The following is a 27940-nucleotide window of genomic DNA, read 5'->3' as shown; positions in this document are numbered from 1 at the left end:
AAACAATTTTCCCTATATTATACCTCCAGTAAGGAGATGCATCTGGTATTCAAGCCCTGATTGTCTGGACTTAAAGCCTGGGCATCTCTAATTTAACACAACACTATCTGTGTCCAGTGAAATGATTATGTGTATGCAACTATAAGCCTGGAAAAGCAAATCTGCAATGACAGGTGTGTTACTCCAAAAAATTTTTCAGAGTAAAATGTCAACACTAAGAAGTATACCTGCTAAAACTTAGAGATGCTTGAGGGACAACAAATCTTGGGGCAGAACACAGCCACAGAAAATAATGATTTAACAAGTTTTCTAACTATCAGGGAGCAAAATAATATAAACACTTAACTGCTAATGGCAATGATTGTAAAATCAATGGAGTATTTCATGAGATTTAGTGCGATGCCTACGAAATGGGGGTTATGTTTTCTCAACTTTTGAAAGTGAGCTGAAAATAAAATTGCACATCATTTTATAATTAAAGACTTTGAGGGCCTCTAAAAATTTGTATGCTCACCCCTTAGTTATGTTACTGTATTGCCTGTTGTCAATGAAAAATCAAATGGCTTTAGCAGTAGTAAATTATCAAGGTATAACAATTTAATATTCAGTGTGATGAATGAGGCCCCAAATTAAACAAAAAAATCACACTGAATTCAAGGTCATCTAAGAGAAAATCTACCAGCTAATGTTAGGTACAGAGGCAAGTAACCTAACATTGACTAAGTATCACTATTTAATGTTCCAGGCTCTGTCGTGGGTGTTTTAAATGGCTACTTCATATCATCCTCATAACAGACCTAGGAGACCTAATTTATTAACAGGTAAATAGTAACAGAACTATGTTTGAAAAACTGGTCACTATAACATGTCCTTCTTATCGTTTTTGTTTTTCCCACCTTTCCTCTTGGACCCTCTGTTTTTCCTTCTTTCTCTTCTTTCTTTTTTGATTCCCACTTTCCCCAAATAATTTAACCAACATTTACTGAACATGGATTACATATGGGACACTGGATTAGTTGATAAAGATTGAATGGGGAGTGAAATCCTCTCTGGACCATTTCAGTGGAGCTGAACCTGAAGTGGAGGAAATGAACATAAACTATTACACCCATGAAGGTAAAATGACACCTAAGATAAGTGCCGTGAAAGAAAGAATATGATTCCACAGCAAAAAGGAATATGCAGTTAAAGAAGTCATCCTTAGGAAATGATACTTTAACTGCTACGTAGAAAGTGAGCAAATTACCTAGGATAATGGATGAATGTGTGAGGGCTTGAGAAGTATTCAAGGTAATTGAATTGTACCTGAAGAGGCCAATGACCTCGGTGAGTGGATTACTGGGATACAGAAGCAGGACAGGAAGGCTGAAGCACAAAGACCTAAGGTGGGTAGTGAAAGATGAAGCTGAGTACGAGAGCCTTCTGAGGTTCCTTTTAAAAATGTAATTTCATTGTGGTTTTGATTTGCATTTCTCTGATGGCCAGTGATGAAAAAAAAAAAAAGAAAAGAAAACTGCACTTGTAACCTCTAAATCTATAAAAATAAGAAAATTTTAAAATTAAAAAATAAATAAAAATGTAATTTCATTTTATTGTCCCCAGGATAAATATTTTATTTTATCTTAAGAAAAATAAAAAACAATAATACATCAGTGTTTCAAAAAGTTGAATATGATGGCTAATAAAAAAAAAGGATAGATAATTTGGGCGGGGGAGGAGAATAGGAATGAAGAAAATGTATGTGGTACTACCAAAAAGAAAAGGGAAATTACCATGCCCTGAGCAAGAAGAAATAATGTCTATAACTATAGAAGTAGAGGGGTGGTAGTGAAGATAAAGGGAAAATTCTTAAAAGAATATCCTTTATGTGAACTCTGTTATTTCTAGGTATTAGCAATTTTCTTCCCAAATGTGATTAAAATACTCCTATTAGTTAGGATAAGTAGTATCTGAGATTGTCACTAAATGTCCACGGGGGGGCTTAACTCAGTCAATGAACCCAGTGGATTGGGAAAAAAAATATCACTGGGAGGAATATGAGGACACAACGGTAGTCACAGCATAAGTGTCATAGCTTATACAAACATTAACTCAAAATTGATCATGGACTTAACCATAAATCATAAAACTATAACACTTTTAGGAAAGAACATAGAAGAAAGTTTTTGAAATTTAGCATTAGGTAAAAAGTTCTCAGACTTCACACCAAAAGTGTGACCATAAAAAGAGAAATTGATAAATTGGACTTTATTAAAATTAAAAAATTTTTTGTGTTATGCAAGTTCCTGTTAAAGGGATGAAGTAAACCTACAGACTAGAATACAATAGTGTGGCCAGGCGCAGTGGCTTGTGCCAGGCACAATGGCTAATCCCAGCACTTTGGGAAGTTGAGTCGGGTGAATCACAAGGTCAGGAGTTCAAGACCAACCTAGCCAACATGGTGAAACCCTGTCTCTACTAAAAATACAAAAATTAGCCGGGCGTGGGGATGCACACCTGTAATCCCAGCTATTTGAGAGGCTGAGACAGGAGAATCTCTTGAACCTGGGAGGCAGAGGTTGTGGTAAGCTGAGATGGCTTCACTGCACTCCAGCCTGGGAGACAGAGCAAGACTCCATCTCAAAAAAAAAAAAGTACAATAGTGCTTATCTAATAAAAGACTAGTGTGTAGAATCAATAACTCACAAAATTCAACATTAAAAAGCAATCAAATTAGAAAATACAAAAAAGACATGAAGAGTCACTTCACCAAAGAGAATATATAGGTGGAAAATAATCCCATGGAATGATCATCAGTCATCAGGGGAAAAAAAAAAGAACTGATTAAAACCACAATGAGATATCATGACACACCTATAAGAATGGTTAAGTTGAAAATTAATGGCAGCACCAAGCATCCAGGGATAACTTATGCTTCATCTATTGCTGGTGAAAATGTGAAATGGCAGAGCAACCCTAAAAGGCAGTTTGACAGTATCTTACAAAAATCAACATGCAGCTTCATAAAATCCAACAGTTGTATTCTTGGGAATTATTACCAGAGAAATAAAAACTTACACTCACACACAAAAAAACTGTTTATAGAATCTTTATTCACAATAGCAAAAAATGGGAAACAACACTGATACCTTTAATAGGTAAATGGCTAACAAATGGGTATGTTCATAACAAGGAATATTACTCAGAAATAAAAGGAAGTGAGCTACTAATACAAGCAACAACCTGCAGGATTCTCAAGAGAATTACGCTGAGTTTTTTTTAAAAAGCCAAAAAGGTTACAAACTATATTATTCCACTTATATAATGTTCTTAAAATGGCAAAATTATAGAAATGGAGAAGATTAGTGGTTACTAGAAGATTGAGTGGCATGTTTAAGCAAGAAGGAAGTGATGCAGATATAGAAGAGCAACATGAGGAATCCTTGTGGCGATGAAAATATTCTGTTTGTTGACTCTGTCAACGTTACCATTGGGAGCATGATGGTATACTATAGTTTTGCAAGATGTTAACATTGAGAAAACAGGATAAAGTGCTAATGGGATACTTACATTATTTTTCTACCTGCATGTGAATTGACAATTCTATCAAAATAAAGCATTCAATTAAAATAATAATTTCTCATAGAAACAAAGAGTAGAATGGTGGTGGGGTGAGATCCCAGAGATAGTCAAAGCATACAAAATTGCAGTTAAATAGGAGACATAAGTTTAGTAGCTGACGTACACATGGTGACTATAGTTAATAACAATGTATTGTAGTTTTAAAAATTTATTGGAGTAAAAGAAAAGAACAATTGAAATACATTTCTATACATCTGAAAAATATCTGTGATATATTAATAAATAAAAGAAGTAAATTGCAAAGTAATACAAATAATGAGACTCAATTTCTGATCTAAAGAAAAAGACAGAAAACAAAAAATTATATGTGTACATATTTGTATAAGCGGACACACCCCAGACTATTGACACTGGTTTCCTCAGGGATAAACTTATTAAGGAAAGGACTACTATTTTTCTTTATATATTTTTATATGGCTTAAATTATTAAAATAAACATCTATAGTTTTGTGATTAAGGAAAATATGAAAGATCATATTTTTGGAGAAAAAAATCCTAGCGTTTATAACACATAAAATGAATCATGTTTTTACTAAGTCTGGGTGTGTGCAAGCAAGTGTAGGGGCCTGCATAGAAGGTGGCCACCTTCTGTTGGGGTTTTCTGCCTCCTGCGTAATTAGCTCCAGCTGCTGATGTACTTTACAGAGTCCCTGCAATTCTATGCGTCATGGTTTGAAAACCACTGCACTACACAGTATCAAATATATTGTCAATGTCTAAGATTATTGAACAGATGGGAAGTCCAAAGTCAATGGGAAGATCTCCATGGTCTCAGGCTGCACATGACATTCAGAATGACCTCTCTAGTCTTGCTCCACTAGTGACTGTTCACTTACCCCATATACATGTCCACGTGGTCTCTTATACTTTTGTAAAAGTATAACCTAGGTCAAGGTCATCCTTATGAAAGTTGGGTGCCCTAGCCTGGATATAGGCTTTCTCTGGGAATACCATGTAACCACTCACCCTGTCAGCATTGCTGACCCTGTGGGGCCTACACTCTTTTTGGTAGTCCTGATCCTAAAGTGACTTCTACAGCAAGTTAATTACTCCCAAGTTCACAATTGTCTTCTAGATTCAGGGAAGGCTGCCATTCAAGATGCTACTCATTTCCCACTGAGACTCACAAATTTAATTGCACAAGTTCATTATACATTACTCATTTAAAAGATAGCTATGTGTTTAGGTCCGTGTGTGTGTGTGTGTGTGTGTGTGTGTGTTCCCCTAATATATACACATGTATCTTCATCTATTACTATTTTTATTTCTATATCTGCATCTATATAAACACATATGTACATACACATACGCGTGCGCACACACACACACACACACACACATATATATATCTTTTAGAAGTTTTAGATTCTGAAGGCAAATGAAATAAATCCTTTCCATAGTAAAAAAAAAATTGTTTATTTCTAGTATGGTTTTCTCAAGTAAAATCCATTTCATCTAACTTCCATTGCTTTCTGGAGATGGCCTTGTTGCAAAGGGGAAAAAGACACAAACAAATATACACACAGCAACAGCAAGGCAATCCTTTCCTGTTCCACACATGATTAAAAACATAATACATTTTCCATTCTGTGACACTATCAACTTTTCTCCAGCCGTGTTTAATCCCATGACCTTGAAAGGCTTCAGTCATAATAGAATGAAAGGAGGAGGAATGTGGGGTTTGATCTCGCAAGTGGAAAGAGTCTCCTATTTTGAGCCGGAGCTCCTATTTTGATCCAGAATTCTGAAAACGAATTAATCTTTTCACTCACTGAAGAGGCAAAAGACCCTTGGCTGCCCAAAGATGCTCAGAGATGAGTGTCTTTGACAAGGGCAGAGCCTGGGTCTTTACGTTAGTGATTGGCAATAAGAAAAGAAAGAAATATTGGGGCAAATGGAGGGCAGAATGCTTCAAAATCTCAGAAAGATAGAGTAGAAAACGGAAAATGTATCCCTTGGTCTTAATGGCTCAGCATGAACCAAAACACCTATTTGGAATGTGTAGAAGACATTGTACAGTTTCAAGAGTTCACAGAAATTCTTTCAAATGTTCTCCCACTAAAACAAATTAACACCTTTTTAGTGTTGGGAAAAGGTAGGGAGAAAAAATATTCTTAATCCTATCATCAAAAACAATGTGTTAACATTTAAGGTTATTTCCTTATAGAGTTTCTCTATACTCCATATATGTACTGTATAATTATGATAATTCTGGTTTAAAGCCATTTTTCCTATTTATTAAAGCTAAATACTTCCTCTATACTATAACAAGTTCTTGTTATAGTAGACTACATGGGAACAAGGAATATGGTTTTGAGTCTGAGTCTTTCACATGTACATCTTATCTGATTTAGACAAAATTCTAATTAAATTGATTTCATTTTTCTCATTTTAAAATAGTAGCTTGAGTAATACATTCCTTATAGGATTATTGAGATGCTCAAATAATAAAATATATAAATAATTACATAAAAATCATCATATGTTTATGACAATTTATGGTACATAGTAGTCAATAAAAATTAGCTAAAAATAATAACATGATTTGATACTCCTATTTTAGTTTATTCTATGACCGCCTAATAATTTAGTTAACCAAATAGCTATTGTTAGACTTTTAAATTATAGCAAATCTTTACTTTTAAAAACTGTCAAGATACTATGGATCACTTGACTTGTATTTTTTTTTTTAAAGCCTTATCCACCATGATCAAGTGGGCTTCATCCCTGGGATGCAAGGCTGGTTCAACATATGCAAATCAATAAATGTAATCCAGCATATAAACAGAACCAAAGACAAAAACCACATGATTATCTCAATAGATGCAGAAAAGGCCTTTGACAAAATTCAACACTTCATGCTAAAAACTCTCAATAAATTAGGTATTGATGGGACGTATCTCAAAATAATAAGAGCTATCTATGACAAACCCACAGCCAATATCATACTGAATGGGCAAAAACTGGAAGCATTCCCTTTGAAAACTGGCACAAGACAGGGATGCCCTCTCTCACCACTCCTATTCAACATAGTGTTGGAAGTTCTGGCCAGGGCAATTAGGCAGGAGAAGGAAATAAAGGGTATTCAATTGACTTGCATTTTTAATTATTATTTATTTAGGATAGTTTCCCAGAAGTAAGATTGTCGTGCTAGCAGTTATTCTCTTTTTAATTGTTCTTGATACATATGAATTTTGTTTTCATTAGGAATTTACCAATCAATTTTTTATGTCAACAACATATGAGCATGTATATCTCTTAAATACATTTTCAAGGACATAGTTTTATATTTATTTCTCTCAAATCAATACTTCATCATTGAAAATTAAGTCATTGTTTTTGTTATTCTAATTTAATGTTTTCAAATTTTATTAGTTATATATCAATTATATATTATATAATTTTACTTGTTAATCAATTATATATTACTTATTAATTATATATTAATTTTAGTTATTAACTATATATTACACATTTTTGAAATATTAAGTATCAAATGTCCTTATCTTTTTATAAAAAATAAATATTCCATTTGAAGGTCAATCATTATTTCATATTTACACTGTTTATTTATAAATACTACCTAATCAATACTTTATGAACTTTAAAAAATTTCTTACAGGTGAACAAAATAAATGTAGACATATTTATTCTTGCTTACTTATTTATGTGTGTTGGGCTGCCAGAGGTATGTTTATGAAGGGCATCATAAATTGCTAAATTTACTTAACAAATAATTAAGCTTACTTGTCAAATGACTCATAACACAATTTGATCAAGTTCCATGGCTAAAATTATGTTATGACAAAACACTACAATAAGGGGCTGGTTGGTTCTTAAGTATGTTAGATTTTAAAGGAAAAAGACTTCTATTTTTATGGTATCTGTTGACTTCTAAAATTATTGTGGTGTCATCATTCTCCTTTCCACCTCTGTGAATTCATCCATGCCATTTCCTCTGCCTGAACTGTCCTCCCAACAAAATCCTGCTCACCCTTTAAAACATACCTCTGACAGCTCCTTCTCTGGGCAAGTCGCATGAGCCTCTCCTCTCAAGGTATATAGGTACACTCTACACTGCCACTCAGCACATACCTATCATAACATATGCGTGGTTTTGGAATTACTTAATTTAGATTCTCATTTCCCATATTATCCTGCCAGATTCTTGAGGGTAGTAATTGTCTCATTCGTCTACCAGATCAATGTTTGGCTTTAAAAAGGTGCTTTGTAAATATTAACATGGCTTCATCTTAAGGAAACTATATTGGTCTCTCGAAGTATGTGCCCATGTGTGAAGCCCAGTGTCCTCTGGTCAACATTTCTCCAATTACATTCTCTAAGATTATGGACTCTTATGGTGCTCTTCCCTTCTAGGGCCCATCAAGGCAAATTGGCATATTCTCCTGATGTTTTGTCCACTGTATCCCACAGGTCATTAGGTGAATTTGTGTTATTTTTTCACTTGTCTAAAAGTGCTTATTAAGTATAGTCCAGAGTTATATGGAGATTTTTTACCATTCAAGGATGGATGCTAGTGGGTATACTGAGAGCCCAAAGGAAAATAGTAATATAAGATCTTTGCTGTAAGCTGGAGTCAAAATTTCATTGGCGATGTTGATGCTCCCGTGTCTGCTAATATCTTTGTCAAATACCATATGATGTAAATTGTTTGATCATGGTGAGAGGGTTTAGGGGAAGGGGTAGAAACATGCTGAAATAGAAGAATATTACAAAATGTTGCAGTTGGAGAACAATTTCTAAATTAACTTGATCTATATTTTCTTTTTAGTTAGGCCTGATGCAAACACATTTTTCACGACTCCACTGGAAATCATGTTGCTAATTAAAACTCCTGTGCTATTGGAAACCCAGAATTGTCCTTTTCACTGTATACTACACAAAACCCCAGGTGCAATAGCAATGCAAATATTGCTCTGGGAGAGATAATAGTTTGTTGAATGAATGAGTGATCTAGTAAATTACTGAGCTGCTAAAAACAGTAATTAACTGTGGATACACATGATAAATTTTATTTCTACCTCTCCCATTATATGCCTACATTTAGGATGGCATTTGTGCTGCAGAGCAGATACTCAATGAATGTTTTTATTTAGGGAATAAAATCATTTGCCATTGTATATGTGCACTTTTTAAGTCCTCTACCATTAGAAGAAAATCTCCATGAAGCCAGAAATCTATTTTGTAGTTTCTATTTTCTGGGAAGAATTTACTGAAGCACAGACTCACAGTGGGAGGCCAGTTATTCATTGACTGAGTGGATACTTGGATTTAAAAGAAAAGCATCAACGCTGGACTATGGCACAGGATGATAACAAATTCATCAATGTAACAATTTTGCTGATTTCTAATGGCTACCCGCCTATCACAGTTCCAATCAGATTGATGGTGTAATGAGCTAAATTTGCACCAAAATAACAGTTTGATTATTGAGTGGTTTTGTAAGCTAAGTTGACAGGAATGTAGTCATTAAATCCATTGTTTATCACTTGCTTTTTATTTATTTAATTGGAATAGGTTTCTTTTGAAGCCATTCGACAGATGTTTGATTACGATAAGATTTATTTTGGCTTGAAATGCTCAATTAAAGGGTCACTGATTATATCAGTCAGGGTTCAACTAAGGGAGCAGAAAAGTCAGACAGGTAGTCAGGAAGGGAGGGTCACAGGCAAGCTCAAAGCCACAAGCACAAGTTGAAGCTGTCATCCACACAGGAAGAGAAGCTCAGGAGCAGGACTGGAACCCCATGGGGATGGAGCAGGCTGCTATCCACAGGTGGAATCTCTTCCCCCTCCCAGGGAAGCCACAGTTTTGCCTTGGCACCTTTCAGCAGATTCAGTCTGAGCCATGCAGTTATCCAGGATAATCACCATAACTTAAAGGCAGCTAATTGGGGCCTTCATTACATCCGCATAATCCATTCACAGCAGCACTTACATTATTGTTTGACTGAATAACAGGATATGTAGCAGAGTCAAATTTACACGTTAAAAAAACCGTCACATCTTTCTCCACCAGGCCTAAGATTCCACTCCTCTACACAGAGACAGAAGGTCAGGGAACAATAGGAGAAGCATTTTGCCACACACACACACACACACACACACACACACACAAAATCCATTTCATGAAGTGTTCTCTATTCCACACAGGCAGGGAAGATCCTACCAAAATAAGCAAGCCCCTAGCTCACTAAATATTATTTGTCCCCTGCAGACTGGAGACTCCCCTTCCTTGCCTAGCAGCAGCAGGCAGCTCAAATATGGAAATGACTCCTGCCCTCCAGGAAGGAGGCCTCAGCTGCCAGCAAGGACCAGTGGGAGCCCCAGTTGTTTGAGATTGTTAAGTTTTTTCTAAAATTTATGTGAAAAGATGTGGGCCCTAAAATAGCTAAAATCATAAAAGATTAAAGTGGGAGGAATCACTCATTCAGCATCAATGCCTACTCTACAGCTGCAGTGATTATTTAGCCACACCAGTTTCGGTACCTTCTGTCCGTTATGCTCCCAAGCTGACCAAAGAGATAATTAAAAATAGTATATAAATCACTTCTGTCTTAGCAGTTGACTAATGTTGTATTTTTTAATACAAATATAATATTAAATGATTTCCAAGTTTTGTTAAATGTAATTTACTAATTGTTTCTGCAGTGGTGTCACCTTTCGAGGACAATATAGTCTCCTTTATAACGTTGTAATGAGACTTTTAAAAATATGAAAAATATTTGTTGATGTTTTAGGTGTGGCTCTGTGCTTCGTGATTTACATGCACCATCATTAAGTCCTACCACAGCTTATTGGCAAGTATTATTTATTCCATTTTACAGATGAAACTGGAGCTCAAGGTAGAAGTTAGATGAGTCAGAATTTGAATTAAGACATTTTGAGTAAAAACCCAAGCTCTGCCATTGTACAGACTCCATGCCCCCTTCACCAAAAAAAAAAAAAAGTCATTAATTACACATTTACATATTTTTCCTTTAAAAAATGTTACTTTGGGAAAATGCATTTGTTCATATATTTGAAACATTTTCAAATATCGAGCCCCCCTTTTGACAGGATTTTAGAGCCAGTATGCCAGCAGCAGGAATACAAACACAAACAAACGAAAACAGTTACTACTTTATAGTCACATTTCATTTTTATGAAATATGTTTCATCAACTTTGTAACCGGTCTTTTTCTCTAGTCTTCCTTCTAAATGTCATCTATTTCTCATATCAAACTCTTTCATAATATTTATCTGTTTAAGCAGGCATGCTACTGATTCTGAATGCAGTTGTAAACAGGAATTCCAAAATTAATTTTAGTTACAGAGGCATTTTGAAATAAGTGGATAACTGTTGTGTTTTTTTTCAATTTATACTGAAAATATTACAGTATTTAATATATTTAGGAAAGTAGAAAAACAAAACAATTTATGTATCATCACATCCCCTCAGTCCTAGAGTCAGGAAAATTGGCTTTTTATCTCAGTTCTGCTATTTAGTTGTAAGAAGTTCAGTGGCTTTGAGGAAAGAACCCAGAGATTCTTTTCTAATCCCCACTTTCCTAATTCTAGACATTCATGCCATAATTATAATGCCAGCCTTATGGGTTATTGTGGAATAAATGAGAATGTATGTGGCATGCTTTCATTGTTTGGACACTGTATCCTAGGATAGCCTATATTTCACACACATATTCTGTGTGGCTGCATTCATAATATGCACTGTTTTATGATGGGAGCTACCCATTTTCAAACATTTGTTATGAAGTTTTGTATAAAAAGTCACATGCATGGATGGATGTGAAAGAATTTTCATTTTGTTTAGTCTCACCAGGAATTTAAGAGTAATTCCCAAATTGCTTCCGGGCCTTGACTTTCTGTCATCCATTCAAATGACAAAACCTTTTCCTGGAAGAATGTGCTACACCTGCTGCAGGTATGACCACCACGTTTTTGGATTTATGTGCCACCTTTTGGCTTCTGAAGTTTGCTCATACTGAATAAATTCTGATCTAAGTTCTCTGCATTCCTGGAAAATGGTTCATAATTCAATGAAACTGTTATAGGTAAAGATGAAACAGAGAATTTAAGTGACATGTAGTAGATCTTGTGTTTGGTTAAATTCAGAACTAGAGTTTTATGTTCATAGAACATTTGTTTTTAGTGTCCTCCCATTTTCTCCCACCCCCCCATAAATGGACAGTGTTTAGATTGCTGTCATTTCATGAGATGAAGTGAGGGTGCTGCTGTTTTTCTGAGTCAAACCTCTGACCTTTCAGGGTGACGCTAAACACATTCTCATTTCACGTTTACAGCAATTATATTAGAGCTTCTTTACTCTTGAATTGCTCTTTCAAAGAGGACTTAATTCATTGTGTATTTTATAATGAATTTAATCAGTTACTTGAATAGCCAATATTCATTAGAAATAAATAATTAAATTAAAACACTATTATTTGTATATTATGTCATGATGTACCACCTTCACTCCTGTTTGACCTTGACAATGTAAATAAACCCATAAGATATATATTATTGTTTCTAATGTGTTATGTAAATGAGTGAGCATAGGCTCAGGAAATTTCAGTGCTTAGCCCAGAGAAAGAAGGTGACAATGCTGAATTTTAATTTCTGTGGCACAATTTTATGTTCCCTTTAAGGTACCGTAATATCATGTAACCTCCAATTAGGCAACATGAATGAGAAACTAAAGTTTTTTAATCTATTGTTTGATATATCTTATCACGGGCTTTTATATTTTCTCTCTTTTTATGTCACACAGCTCCAGTTATGCCCTTGATAAAATCAGTCAGAATTATTTGCTATACAAGAGTCATTCATTGATTTGTCCATCCTTTCTATAAGCATTTCCTGAACATCTATTATGAGCAAGATACCACATCGGATGCTAGATAAAAAGAACAGAGAAATAAAGTCTATTCTTAAAGGCAGCACAGTCAAGGGAGGTATGGACAAGTGAATAAAGTGTGACCGTCACTGTGATGAGGGCTATGCTAAAGGTAAGCACAGGTGCTTGTGAGAATGCATAAGAGAGAAAAGGAGAAAAGGAGAAAAGTCTTAATATCAATGTCAACTTTTTTTTAAGACTGCTTAACTCACAAACTAAATTAAGCAAACAAAACAAAGTGAGCCTCACAAAAGGAGAAAAATCTTAATATCAATGTTGACTTTTTTTTAAAGACCGCTTAACTCATAAACTAAATTAAGCAAACAAAACAAAGTGAGCCTCACAAAAGTATAATCTAATTTGGCATAAATTACATTTAAGAGTAAATCATTGAATAGAAACCTGAGTTACTCTAAGTTTTCTGAAAATGAAGATCACAGATTGCATGATAGGGCTTATTCTGTAACTTGAAAGAAGACTTTGTATTGTGAATGCATAGCTCGACAATGGGCTGTTGGTGCCAAGCAAGATAGCATAGGAAAGTGCAAATGCACAGGAATATTTATGCCAAATCCCATTGCTGATATATGCCTTTTAAAATGAATCCTTCAGGAAAATTCCATATTGGCTCTAAGGAAAACTTCCCTTAAACTTTGTCTTTGGTGCACTTTCCATACGCAACTATATTCTTTTGACAAGAAGATGAATGTTAATTTTTTTATCACAACAGTTTTTCTTATGCTTCATCTCCTGCTTGGAAACCTTTCTCTATATTTATCTAAATGTCCCCAACCCATAAAAGCTTAGTTTTAACAATCAACTAATATTGGGCAATTAGGTAATGTGCCAAGTACTTCAGTAGATGCTTGAATTAGAAAGGCAAGTAAGACAGTTTTGTCCTGTTCCTCACAGAACTTTTTTTTTGTGTGGTGGATTTAAACATGGCACTTATTTCACAGATATCTGATTACAACTTTGGTAAGTGCTGCGGAGAAGGTGAGGGTATAATGAGAGGGTGCTAATATATAATTGAGAATTATGGACAAATGCCATAAAAATAGTATTTGAACAGAGCTCTGAAATATAAATTTAGTTTAACTGAATTAAGAAGAAAAAAATATGTGATGAGGTCCCAGGGGCTGGTGAGTCCCTTGGAAGAACTCATTGAAAGCTATTGCTGCTGAATCACAGAAAGGAGACGGTGGTGCTTGTGGCTGACTCTAGGTTATACCAAATAAGGTAGACGCAAAGTTGTACATGATCTTCTTGATCAATATTAAGACTTTAAGAGTACTTATCAAAATTTAAGTTATTATTTTAAACACATTTATATTTTATAGACATATACTTGTTTATGGAGGTAAATACAAATTGAAAGGTTGATGTCACAAGACCAGACGAGAGAATATTTCTGTAAGGCAAGAGAAAAAATCTTATTCTAGGCTAGCATGTTACAGAGGAGATGGAAATAAATTGATAGAATTAAAACATATTAAACAAAAAAGCAGTAAATATTCATTGATGGAATATAAGAATAAACAAGAGATGAGTGAAAAGCATCTAATCTACTTGTTGGCTTGTGTGACTATGGGGGATAGAACACAGATAGCTAGAGAAAATAAGGTTAGAGATAAAGATCATGAGTTGAGTTTTCAGCATTGAGACTTTGATTACCTATACGAAAAGTCAAGATAGATGTATTGAGTAGAATTTCGAAGTATGGAACTAAGAAAGCAAGTCTGAATTAGGGATCCAAATGTGGGAACTGTAAGACAGAAATTTGAGCCATCAGGATGGAAAATGTACATATATGTACATTTGTACGTATATGTACCATTTGTACATATATGGCAGGAAGGGAAGAATATCTTTAAACAGAAAACCTTGAGAAGTGCTTATACATTTATCAATCCAGTAGAGGAGATTAAATTGGCAAATACAATAAATTAGGTATGCCTTAGCCCAACCAACTCCACTCAATCCAGATAATTTAAACTGAACATGAGATAACTCTGCTAACGCCTGCCCTTGACCTTGCCCAAACAATGTACTTAGTAAGTAAAGAACTTTTTTTCTTCATGTGCAAGGCTAATTCCAAGAACTGCCTCTCTCACGCCATCCTGGAATTATCCATCATCTCAGCAAATTAAAATATTTGAATACATATGAAGTTCATATGAGAAAATATATTATTTACAATAATGGAAGCCATGTTTCTTCTGCTTGAGAAATTCTCAAAAAGTACAAAACAAGAAGGTGAAATACCAGGGGAGTGAGCAACAAGTGGCTCAGGCTTAGACCCCTGGCAGTTACTTGGCCAGAATCCCTGCCCCTGTTTTCCCCTGCCCCATATCCAAGGTAGGAAGGAAATAAAGCTCTCTCCATCAGAGAAGGGAATTACAAACATATAAACAGGTAGGGTGAAAAAAAAATGAATTCTGTGACATTGGAGTGAAGTTGAACATATCAATATTAGCTCAGACTTAGGATAGAAGATAGATGATAGATGAGTAGATGGATAGATAGGTAGACAGACAGAGACACAGAGAGAGAGAGAGAGAAGAAAGATAGATGGTAGATTTTCTAATTCTGTCAGTTTAGAGGGCCTAGAAGCAATGAAATCCCTATATCAATGAACACATGCAGCACCCAGATTTTAGTTTTCTAATATTCTCCACTAAAGGGAACAACTGATCTTTTTGAGAAATAGCAAATTCCAGACTGTGTATGGGAAGTGTATATGAGTCTCAAATGTCTTCTTGTTCCAGAAGGTAGAAGATTGCTTAAAAAATGATGGGAACTTATTAGAAGGACAAAAGAACCTATTTAAATGACTTTTACTGGTCTAGTATGGGAGAAACTCATCATAAAATAAGTAATGGTAGTAATGAATCATAATCTATTGAATAAAATAATTCATTTGTCTAATACTGACATATATATACATATATATGTACGTACATAAATACATAAGATAATAAAGTTCTTCCTTATAGGAGAAAGGCAATTAATAAATGTAGAAGAAGAAATGGAATTTGAAAATCACTATTTGGCCACCATCATGGTAATAATTGCTTGAGTCAAGAATCATCAGTGGATCATTCTAATGGGTGGAAGTTTAAGCACTAACAGGATATTTCATGGTCTCAAAGTCCTCTTCCCACAAGATGTTTATAATAAAAAATAAAAAGCAGAAACTTCAGAGCAAAGAAGTCTGACAGACACTGCCAAAATCAGTCAAGCCAATATCATGTGTTTCCTAATACAATGCACTAAGAGAGGCACAATATCACTTCTGCAGCATCCTTGCCAAAAACACCTAATGATAGTTTTATTATGATGAAACAATGAACCACTTTCAAACTGAGGACATTTTATGAAATAATTTGTCAGAACTCTCAAAAATTATCAAATAAATGAAATATAAAAAGAGCTGTTAAGGACTTGGAGGACTGTTAGATTATAGAAAAGTAAAAAGACTTTACAGCTAAATGCAACAAATAAAGATGCAATATTTTTATTAAAAACGTTGAACAACTAGCAAAAATTGTGATAATGTCTATATATAATAGCATTATAGCAGTATTAAATTTTGATTTTAATTATTTTCCCCTAATCGTGAAATTTCTATTTTAGAAAATATAGACTAAAGTGCTTGGGGTGAAGAGAATATGTATTGAAAAAATACGTACATATATGAAGAAAAAAGAAAATGGTGTAAACTGTTAGCTCTTCGAAAATGAGTAAACAGTAAGGTAATTATTTGTGCTATTCTAACTATTTTTCTACAAGTCTGAAATTATATCAAAATGTTTTTTGAAAGAAAAAAATACGAGATAGATTTTTATGACTTGTATAGTTCCTGCTTATTGTAAATTTTTGAAATATAAAAGTGTATGTAAAAAAACAAATAAATGACCATTATCTCACCACTAAAGTATATTCATTGTTAAAACTTTAGTAATTACATTTTAGTCTTATATTCTCCACTGGAACACATACACACACCAATACACGATTTCAATACTTAACTTTCATTTGTTAATAAAAGCACATTTTCCTAGGTTTTAAAATATTCTTACACATTTTAATGAAAATATAATGATCTATACTTCAAATATATTATAATTCATTGAATCACTCTCCCCTTTTTCATTATTTATGTAATATTATGCACTTATATGTAACGCTATAATAAAAACACAATTGTGGATAAATTTCGTATGCATTTATTATTTCCCTAGAATTCGTTCTTAAGAGGAAAATTTCTAGGTGAGGTTATGTTAATATTTTTATTTCCTCTGAATGTATGTCATGCCTCTCCTGTTGATTAATCATTTCTCTGACTCTTCGGTCTCCTCAGTCATATTTCTCCCCCTACTCCCTCTCAGCAAATAACGTTTGTACCTACTACATCACAGAGAAGAAAGAAAATACATCTTAGATTTTCTGCTAACCAGTCTAGGAATAGATTCACATTTTTGCCCATTTTTCTCTTTCCTTCTGGTTACAATAATGGAGTTACCCTTCCACCTATCCAAAGTCAATCGCTTCACAAGATCTTTGCATCTCCTAACTTTATTTTTCAGGACCCTTAAATATTGACTATCCCTTCTATATTATTTATATTTACTTTAAATATTTAATATTGAAATATACTTAGTTGTCTTCCTATCTGACAAACAGAATATACTCTCTCTTCTTTTTCAAAGTCAGAATTATTTGAATATTATTTATTCTGTCTCCAATTTATCACCTTCCATTCCTCAATGTTGTTCAACCTGCTTTTATCCAAATAACCATGTAATAAAAGCTTTTCAAAGGTCATCTCCCCCTTGACCTTTAATCTAATGCAGATCTTTTGGACTCTAATTCACTTGCTTTCCAATAGTTTTCAACAGTATTAAACTATCTACCTGTCTTTTCAGTTTATATTCCCTTATCAGAATATTCCATCTAGACTGATAATTTTAATTATCACTTACCTACTGACAACTCCCAAATATTATTTTCGTCTTAATTTCTCCATTTAGATGTGCATTCTATGCATGTAGGACAAGAATGGCTCAAATGCTTTCTATGTCTGTGGTGAGGTAACCTGAACACCTATGCATATCAGTCATTTTACATTGTAAATGCCTATTCATGACCCAGGTGAAGTTGGGTGAAGATTGAGTAGCTATTCTCCAAGTGATGTCTTAGGGATTCAGTCTCCTTCCAAAATGTGACTTACTCAGCAATTTTGAAGATCTAGGCTTCGGTGAGTGGAAAAAAATTAGGGTGGGAGATCCCGAAGGACCTTATAGGCACTAGAAATAGAAATGGCTTATCTACTCACATTCTGTTGGCCAGAAGTGGCAATGCCTAGATCCTAATGTGCTGGAAAATGCAGTTTTCTTAGCTGCTCAAAAGGAAACCAAAATTTGATGAATGTATTATCTCAGCTCCTGTTCCCCAAATGGAAAAAAGGAAAACCCATTCCTTCCAGTTCCTCCAATGCTCCTGCTATCTTCCAATATTCTTCCAATGCTCCTATCTAAATAATTGGCAGCCTCTTTATAATTGGTACATTTTTAGCTTCATATTCATCTTCCTCCCCAGTTTAAAACCCTTTAATCATGTGCCTTACGATAGATGACACATTTATAATTCTTAAGGTATCACACAACAACCTGAACAATCTGACCTTATTGTAGCATCCTCCAACCCCCTATCATATGTCCTCCAGTTACCCTATACTTTGATAATCTTTTGATGTGCTATTTTGTTTTCTATCTAATAGTACTTGACTGTAGTATTCCCTTCTCCCAAAATTGTTTGCCTAGCCCTTACTACATCAATTATATATTTTTTTCTTTAGATTAGATCTCAAATATTGCTTTCTCAGGTAATTTTTCTTTGATCTCACAGTTTAGAGAAGATCCTCCTATTCTACACTTTCTCAATTTGGTGTGTTTTTCTTTCTTTTGCATACCACAGTTATAATTTTGCATTTAACTGTATGGTTAATTGAAATATCTCTATCTCTTCCATATGTAGTAAGAAGATATTCAGAACAGAATAAATACCATTAATTTCCACATGTTATACACAGGGCCTATCTCACAGCAGGACCTCAGTAACTATTTATTGAGTGAGTAAATAGATTAATGAATACATGAGTCAAAGGCTTATTTTCTCTTATTGCAAAATGTTTCACAGGAAAGTCATCTTCAGTGAGTAGAGACTCATCACACACTATCACAAATATGAACATTAATTTTACTTTCCATTGCGATTCAGGCCATTTCTATTAAATTGTCTAAGCTCTTTTGTGGTAAGTATTTTCATGGCTGCAACAATTTATACTCACATTCCACATAAGCAGTACAGAGAAATATACCCCTTCATTTTTCTTGAAGTTTGTAAAAAATAGGAAGTTCCAATTATTCTACCTTTTCTCAATCCAAGAGAATTTGCATTTTTAATTTTACTTCACTATTGATAGTCTCTCAACAAAAATGGAAACCAGTTAACCAGTTGTATCTATCCTTCTCTAATTTGGAGAATGGTCTTTCATTTCCCAAGATCACATATACTTGCAAAACGAATTTGTACTAAGAGAGAGACATTAATAATATGGTACACTAGGAAGTGCTAGGTCCTTGTTCCTACCTAAAGAAGCTATCATGGAGTAAAAATGCCAGACAACTGAAAATAAGCCATGTTAACAATGGGACCAGAATTTCACATTAAGTAGTAAAAACAAGATTTTTTAAAATCTTATAAACAACATTTAAATATACAAATTTAAGGATATTTTAGGTTTTTCAAAGGTACATTTGAAATTGTCAGGTATGGTTTCCGACAAGCCCCTCAATCCTAATATATATCATATTATCTTATTGTACCCTTTATTTCTTTTTCAACAAATTTAATGAAATTAATTTAATAATTTTTTTAATGTCAAGTAGACAACAACAGACTAACTAGAATAGCTTTGTGGGAGCTCTAGAAACCAGGCAAGGGTTTATAGCAGCTAAGTGAAGACCTAATAAAGAGAGAGAACACACACACACACAACACACACACATGCACACACAGCACACACACACACACACAACACACGTGCGCACACACACAAAACAAACACAACACACACGCGCAACACACAATACACACACACACCACACACACACATTCAAAACAGTGGGAAATTGTGTTGTGTTTTTGTTCACCCTACCACATTCTTTTTGCAATGCAATGTGGCTTGATGCAGTCAGGAGGAAGCTACCTAGTTGCCAGTTCCTCCTTCATGATGGAAGAGAATGAGTAAAATTAACTGGCAATGTTTGGCTTGTCTAGGGGCTACCCAAGGAACTGATTTCAGTCTCACCTGACTTGGAACTAATGCAGGAATGGAGGCATGGTTTGGATATCATGTTGAAGGTGACAGAAAGCAGTGGCTGGTGCTGTAGCATGTAAAAAGTGCAGAGGAATTGGAGACCTATGGGGATGTCTGACAGCAAGAGATTACAAGCAGAAAACTACATAGAAAATCCAATGCCTTGAGAGAAGCAGAGGTTAGATTCTTGGGAAAGTTAGACGTTTAAAAACAGCCATGTGTATGGATAAATTGAGTAAACAGCATACACACATGCTCAGGAAATGTGCATGCCCAGAAAGAACTAAAAGAACTTAAGCTTTCATGTTGAGTCAATTAGTGAAGGACTTTCCCTTCATGGAGTCAATCTACAAAGACTGGGAGAAGTGGCTGATTTTATGAATGCCCAATTTTCTATAAAAGATCACAAGTCATATGAAGAATCAGGGGAACAAGTCCATTCAAAGTAAGAAAATAACTCCAGAAACCCACCCTGAAGAAACATAGGATTCAGATTTACTAGACAAATACATTAAAAAATTAAAACAACTGTCCTGAATATACTAAAAGGGCTGAAGAGAAATATAAAGAACTAAAGTAAATCTGGATAATGATATGTGACAAAATGTGAATGTAAAAAAAAGAAATATAAATTATTAAAAAATTACCAAACAGCAATTTTGGACCTACAAAATACAATAACTGAATTCAAATGTTAACTACAGGAGTTCAACAACAGATTTGAATAGGTATAATACAAAATTAGCAAACTTGAAGACAAATCATTTGAAGTTATTGAATCTATGGAGGAAAAAAACTGTAGAAAAGCAAGCAGAGACCAAGGGACATATGAAATGCCATCAATTGGGCCAATATATACATTATATAGGTTCCAGAAAGAGAAGAGAGAAAGGCATATGTAGTTTATTTGAAGAAATAATGGCCAAAAATATTCCAAATTTGAGCAAAGACATATACAAATACAAGAAGCTTAACCAACTACTTATAGAATAAATTCAAGGAGACCCACACCAAGACACATTATATTCAAACTGTTAAAAGTTAAAGATAAAGAGAGAAACTTGAAAATAGTAAGAGAAAAGTGACTCATCACATCTCAGACTTCCTCAGTAAGATTATTAATGGATTTCTCCACAAGAAACCTTGCAGGCTGGCAAGCAGTGGAATGATAAAGTGGTGAAAGAAACAGAAATAAAGACAAAAACTGTTCACCAAGAGTATTATATCCTGCAAAATAATCTTTCAAAAATGAGAAATAAATTAAGGCATTTCCATGTAAACAAAAGCTAAGGGAGTTTATTACCACTAGAACTACTCTAGAAGAAATGATAAAGGAACTCCCTCAAGTTGAAATAAAATCATACTAGGCAGCAACTTGAAACACTACAAATTAAATATATGGACAAATATAAAAACCTCTATTATTTCAATTTTGATTGGCAACTCCACTTTTTGTTTATAGAATTTTTTTAAAAATAAAGAATTATAAATATGTGTTAATAAGTACACAATAGGCCGGGCGCAGTGGCTCAAACCTGTAATCCCAGCACTTTGGGAGGCTGAGGCGGGTGGATCATGAGGTCAGGAGATCGAGACTATCCTGGCTAACACGGTGAAACCCCGTCTGTGCTAAAAATAGAAAAAATTAGCCGGGCGTGGTGGCGGGTGCCTGTAGTCCCAGCTACTCAGGAGGCTGAGGCAGGAGAATGGTGTGAACCTGGGAGGCGGAGGTTGCAGTGAGCCGACATTGCACCACTGCACTCCAGCCTGGGTGACAGAGCAAGACTCCATCTCAAAAAATAAAAAAAAAATAAATAAATAATAATTACACAATATATAAAGATGTAACTTGTGGCATCAATAACATAAAGTGGGGAAATGTTTAGTTAAGTAGAGGGGAGGTAACATTTTATTTCCTGTACTCTTGCTGGTAAACTCATTCATGGCTTTCACAATTGCAGACCAAGCATTAATTTTTTTCCAATATTCTTAGTAAGTCCACTTTAATAGTTATTTTTAAGAAAGTTTTCAAAGAACATCTTTATTTCTGCCTTCATTTCGTTGTGTACCCAGTAGTCATTCAGGAGCAGGTTGTTCAGTTTCCATGTAGTTGAGCGGTTTTGAGTGAGTTTCTTAATCCTGAGTTCTAGTTTGATTGACTGTGGTCTGAGAGACAGTTTGTTATAATTTCTGTTCTTTTACATTTGCTGAGGAGAGCTTTACTTCCAACTATGTGGTCAATTTTGGAATAGGTGTGGTGCAGTGCTGAAAAAAATGTATATTCTGTTGATTTGGGGTGGAGAGTTCTGTAGATGTCTATTAGGCCCACTTGGTGCAGATCTGAGTTCAATTCCTGGGTATCCTTGTTAACTTTCTGTCTCGTTGATCTGTCTAATGTTGACAGTGGGGTGTTAAAGTCTCCCATTATTATTGTGTGGGAGTCTAAGTCTCTCTGTAGGTCACTAAGGACTTGCTTTATGAAACTGGTTGCTTCCGTATTGGGTGCATATATATTTAGGATAGTTAGCTCTTCTTGTTGAATTGATCCCTTTACCATTATGTAATAGCCTTCTTTGTCTCTTTTGATCTTTGTTGGTTTAAAGTCTGTTTTATCAGAGACTAGGATTGCAACACCTGCCTTTTTTTGTTTTGCATTTGCTTGGTAGAACTTCCTCCATCCCTTTATTTTGAGCCTATGTGTGTCTCTGCACATGAGATGGGTTTCCTGAATACAGCACACTGATGTGTCTTGACTCTTTATCCAATTTGCCAGTCTGTGTCTTTTAATTGGAGCATTTAGCCCATTTACATTTAAGGTTAATATTGTTATGTGAATTTGATCCTGTCATTATGATGTTAGCTGGTTATTTTGCTGGTTAGTTGATGCAGTTTCTTCCTAGCCTCGATGGTCTTTACAATTTGGCATGATTTTGCAGTGGCTGGTACCGGTTGTTCCTTTCCATGTTTAGTGCTTCCTCCAGGAGCTCTTTTAGGGCAGGCCTGGTGGTGACAAAATCTCTCAGCATTTGCTTGAAAAAATGCTCACCATCACTGGCCATCAGAGAAATGCAAATCAAAACCACAATGAGATACCATCTCACACCAATTAGAATGGTGATCATTAAAAAGTCAGGAAACAACAGGTGCTGGAGAGGATGTGGAGAAATGGGAACAGTTTTACACTGTTGGTGGGACTGTAAACTAGTTCAACCATTGTGGAAGTCAGTGTGGCAATTCCTCTGGGATCTAGAACTAGAAATACCATTTGACCCAGCCATCCCATTACTGGGTATATACCCAAAGGACTATAAATCATGCTGCTATAAAGACACATGCACACGTAAGTTTATTGTGGCACTATTCACAATAGCAAAGACTTGGAACCAACCCAAATGTCCAACAATGATAGACTGGATTAAGAAAATGTGGCACATATACACCATGGAATACTATGCAGCCATAAAAAGTGATGAGTTCATGTCCTTTGTAGGGACATGGATGAAATTGGAAATCATCATTCTCAGTAAACTATCACAAGAACAAAAAACCAAACACCGCATATTCTCACTCATAGGTGGGAATTGAACAATGAGAACACATGGACACAGGAAGGGGAACATCACACTCTGGGGACTGTTGTGGGGTGGGGGGAGGGGGGAGGGATAGCATTAGGAGATATACCTAATGCTAAATGACGAGTTAATGGGTGCAGCACACCAGCATGGCACATGTATACATATGTAACTAACCTGCACATTGTGCACATGTACCCTAAAACTTAAAGTATAATAATAATAAAATAAAAAATAAAACACAGATGCAGAAAAAAATAAAAAAATTAAAAAATAAAGGTAAGGTGGATGGTGTTTAAAGAGGAAGACTTAAAATAAAGTGATGAAATATTAACTGCTGTTAAAACTAAATCAGGATATCCCAGTATCATTTGATAAATACAATTGGTGAACTTCCCCATAATGAGAAATAATAAGTAGGTGCTAGAAGCCCACCAAAAGGTACAGAATGTCTCTGAGGTGACTTTGTTTTTGGAAAGAGTAAGAAAAAGCATTCTAAAGACTCTAATTTGATACTACGATTTTTGAATTGGCCCCACTTCTTTTTAGTTTCAGCTTAGCACGGAAACTCCAAGGGCACTCTCGTTTTACCTCTAGAGCCTCATCTCAACTTCTTAAAGAGTGCCCCTAAAACTGGATAAACACAATATTATGTTTGAAGTTCCACGTTTATACCTCTCTCCTGAGATGTTATCATTCTCAGGAGAGAGGTATATTTTATATATATATATCACTTTTATTTCACTATTTTCCATGTTTTGTATATTTTTCCTGACTCCTCCTTCTCTAACACCTGCCCTTCCAGCTCTGATTCCCACTCAACATTTGGCTTAACCGTCCACCTCCCACGTACACCTATATTTCCTGTCCATTCTCACCAACACTCTAGTTATTTACGTATAAACTGCTGTACATCAGATAAGCCCAAATAATTTCCGTTGCAGTCTTTCCTGATCATATTCTCTCTTCCCTGACAGCCACAATGAATTAATCATCTTCAAAGCACATCTGCATTCTGAAAAAAAAATGTCAATTTTAAAGCCAGCAATATGCATTGTGCTAGAAAAAAAGATGCAAGTACTTTGGGAAAACACAAGTGAGAAAATATAATGCACACATCTATAGGAAATTAAGGTGTGCTACACAGTAGAACTTGACAAGGTCTGGGATGTGAAATGCATAGCATTTTGTCAGAGCTGATGAAATCCATGTTATCCTTTCGAAGCCTGCCAGTACAAAGACAGCTCAACACAAAAAGTCTTGCCTAGCTTGACAATCAAATAGAACCTTACACAGAAGCTGCATAATCAGAGAGTTGAAAAAATTGGAATATGTTCTTTCAATCAGTACCACAAAGAACTCTATTTAAACAAATACAAATATATGTGGAAAGAAATAGAAACAAAATATTTTAAAATGACACAACCCGAAACAGCTGGATCATTTCAGCGTGGATGATCCTATTTTCTTGCCACAGCAATATAATTTATAGTTTTGTTAAATATGTTTTGTTTATTAGAAGAATCCAGACAGATTGCTGATTTTTGTCTCAATTGTAATAACAATTTCAGCAAACAAATGACCACTTAAAGCCACACTTTTATGGGATACAATTTGTTTCTGTTCCTTTCAGACTGCTACCATATTAAAAATATTTTTCCCACACCTGTTTGTTCAAGGACATTTAAAGAGCACTGATACATATTCAAATTGATGTACCTTCATAATGTACTTATGATGGTATCTTAGTCCATTTGTGTTGCTATAAAGGAACACCTGGTAATTTATAAAGAAAAGAGATCTATTTGGCTCATGGTTCTGAAGGCTGTGCAAAAAGCATGGTGCCAGCATCTGCTTCTGGTGAGGGACTCTGGCTGCTTCCACTCATGGTGGAAGGTGAAGAGGAAGCCCGTGTATTCAGATCACATGGCAAGAGAGGAAGCAAGACAGAAGGAGGTGCTAGGCTGTTTTAAACAACCAGCTTTTGTGGGAACTAATAGAGCAAGAATTCACACATCACCATGAAGGTATCACCAAGCAACTCATGAAGGATCCACCTTCATGACCCAAACACCTCTCAGTAGGTCTCACCTCTGATATTGGAGATCAGATATCACACTGAGATTTGGCAGGGCCAAACAAATCAAACTAGCAGATGGCCATTCTCAGCTAATCATGGAAGAAAAGCAAACCACGAATGACCACATCTACAAGGCATTATATTAAATAATATGTGTAGCACTAAGATGAGCCAGATGCTAACTCCTTCCTCCTATGCTTATCCCCTGAGAGAGATGTCTGGAACCAGCAACCAATTTATGCATTAATTCATTCACCCATGCAACTCCTTCTTCCAAAAGTAATTATAAATGTCAAGGAGAAGATTGTTATTGATCTACAGGGCAATGTTAATAAAACTGAAGAAGTAGGATGTTATCATTATTTTGGAGGTAGAATCATAGGTTTACGTAGTTGATTACATTTGGAACTCAAAGGCAAGGATCAAGCCAAATAGAACTGAAGTTTTGTAACCCTGAGCCAAGGTACTGGCTAGTTGAATAATTAGATGGACGACAATGTGTTAATATGTTTTGGTAGGGGGTTGATATGTTTGTTTCAGAAGGTATTAAGGTTAAGGCATCAAAGAAGTATCTTAGTAATGAAAATATAGAGCATTACAAGAAATAGCCTACTTCAGGCAAGCCACAATAATGCTCCAGAGTGTCTCTAAAACATTCAAGGCCTTTTCAAATATCCACGACTTTTGCAAATGTTTTTCACACTAAGACAGATGACCTTTGAGGCTCTTCCTATCAGACAAAGCATGAGGCATTTCTCAAAGTTCCAGAAACACATCCCATATTTCTTTTTTTATCTTTAATTTTTATGGGTACATAGTTGGTGTATTTATTTATGAGGTATATGGGATATTTTAATATAGGCATGCAATGCATAATAATCACATCAGAGTAAATGGGGTATCCATCACTTCTAGCATTTATCCTTTGTAGTACACACAATCCAATTATACTTTTTTAGTTATTTTAAAATGTACAATTAAATTATTATTGACTATAGCCACCCTGTTGTGCTATCAAATACTAGGTCTTATTCACACTTTCTATTTTTTTGTGTATACCCATTAAACATTCCCACTTCCTCCCACGTCTCTCAGTACACTCCAGCCTCTGGTAACCATCCTTCTTACCCTCTATCTCAGTGAGTTGAGTTGTTTTAATTTTTGGCTCCTACAAATAAGTGACAGCATGCAAAATTTGTCATTCTGAGCTAGGCTTATTTCACTTAGCATAATGTCCTCCAGTTCAATCAATCTGTGTTGTTGCAAATGACAGGATATCACATTTTGTTATTGCTGAATACTACTCTCTTGTGTATATGTACCACATTTTCTTTATCTATTCATTTATTGATGGGCAATTAGGTTTCTCCAAAATCTCAGTTATTGTGAATAGTGCTGCAATAAACATAGGAGTGCAGATGTCTCTTTGATACACTTTATTTCTTTTGGGTATATACATAGAAGTGAGATTGCTGGATAATATAATGGTTCTAGTCTAGATCTTTGAGGAACCTCCAAAGTGTTTCCCACAGTGGTTGTACTAATTTGCATTCCACAGTGTATGAAGGTTCCCTTTTTTCCACATTTGTTATTGCCTGACTTTTGGATATAAGCCATTTTAACTGGGCTGAGATGATATCTCATTATAGTTTATATTTGCATTTCTCTGATGATCAATAATGTTGAGCACCTTTTCATATACCTGCTTACCATTTGTATGTCTTCTTTTGAGAAATGTCTATTCAGATACTTTGCCCATTTTTAAATCAAATTATTAGATTTTTTCTGTAGAGTTGTTTGAGCTCCTTTTATATTCTGGTTATTAACACCTTGTCACATGGGTAGCTTGTAAATATTTTCTCCAATTCTGTGGGTTGTCTCTTCACCTTGTTGATTGCTTCCTTTGCTGTGTGGAAGATTATTGTATTAGTCAGGGTTCTCTAGAGGGAGAGAACTAGTGGAATAGATACATACATATGTAAAAGGAGTTTAAGTATTAACTCACAGAATCACAAGGTTCCACAATAGGCTGTCTGCAGGCTGAGGAGCAAGGAGAACCAGTCTGAGTTCTAAAACTGAAGAACTGGGAGTCCAGTGTTCAAGGGCAAGAAGCATTCAGCACAGGAGAAACATGTAGGCTGGGAGGCTAGGCAAGTCTCTCTTTTCACATTTTTCGGCCTGCTTTTTATTCTAGCCATGCTGGCAGCTAATTAAATTCTGCCCACCCCCATTAACACTTGATGACTCAAATGTTAATCTCCTTTGGCAACAGCCTCACAGGTACACTCAGGATTAATCCTTTGTATTTTTCAATCTAATCAAGTTGACATTCAGTATTACCCATCACAAGTCCACCTCTTTTCAACT

General features: G+C 35.1%; 1 long non-coding RNA gene across 1 annotated transcript; it reads left to right on the top strand.

Moving 5' to 3' along the window:
• The first annotated feature begins 7615 nt into the window (after positions 1-7615).
• On the top strand, positions 7616-15746 carry LOC112208345 (uncharacterized). Its single transcript, XR_002942761.1, has 4 exons — positions 7616-7678; positions 11455-11565; positions 12412-12649; positions 15534-15746. It is a non-coding gene; the product is annotated as an uncharacterized LOC112208345 (long non-coding RNA).
• Positions 15747-27940: the final 12194 nt, after the last annotated feature.

Source organism: Pan troglodytes, chromosome 13 (assembly GCF_028858775.2).
Source record: "Pan troglodytes isolate AG18354 chromosome 13, NHGRI_mPanTro3-v2.0_pri, whole genome shotgun sequence".
Taxonomy (NCBI): Eukaryota; Metazoa; Chordata; class Mammalia; order Primates; family Hominidae; genus Pan; species Pan troglodytes.
This window is presented reverse-complemented; position numbering and strand designations above follow the sequence as displayed.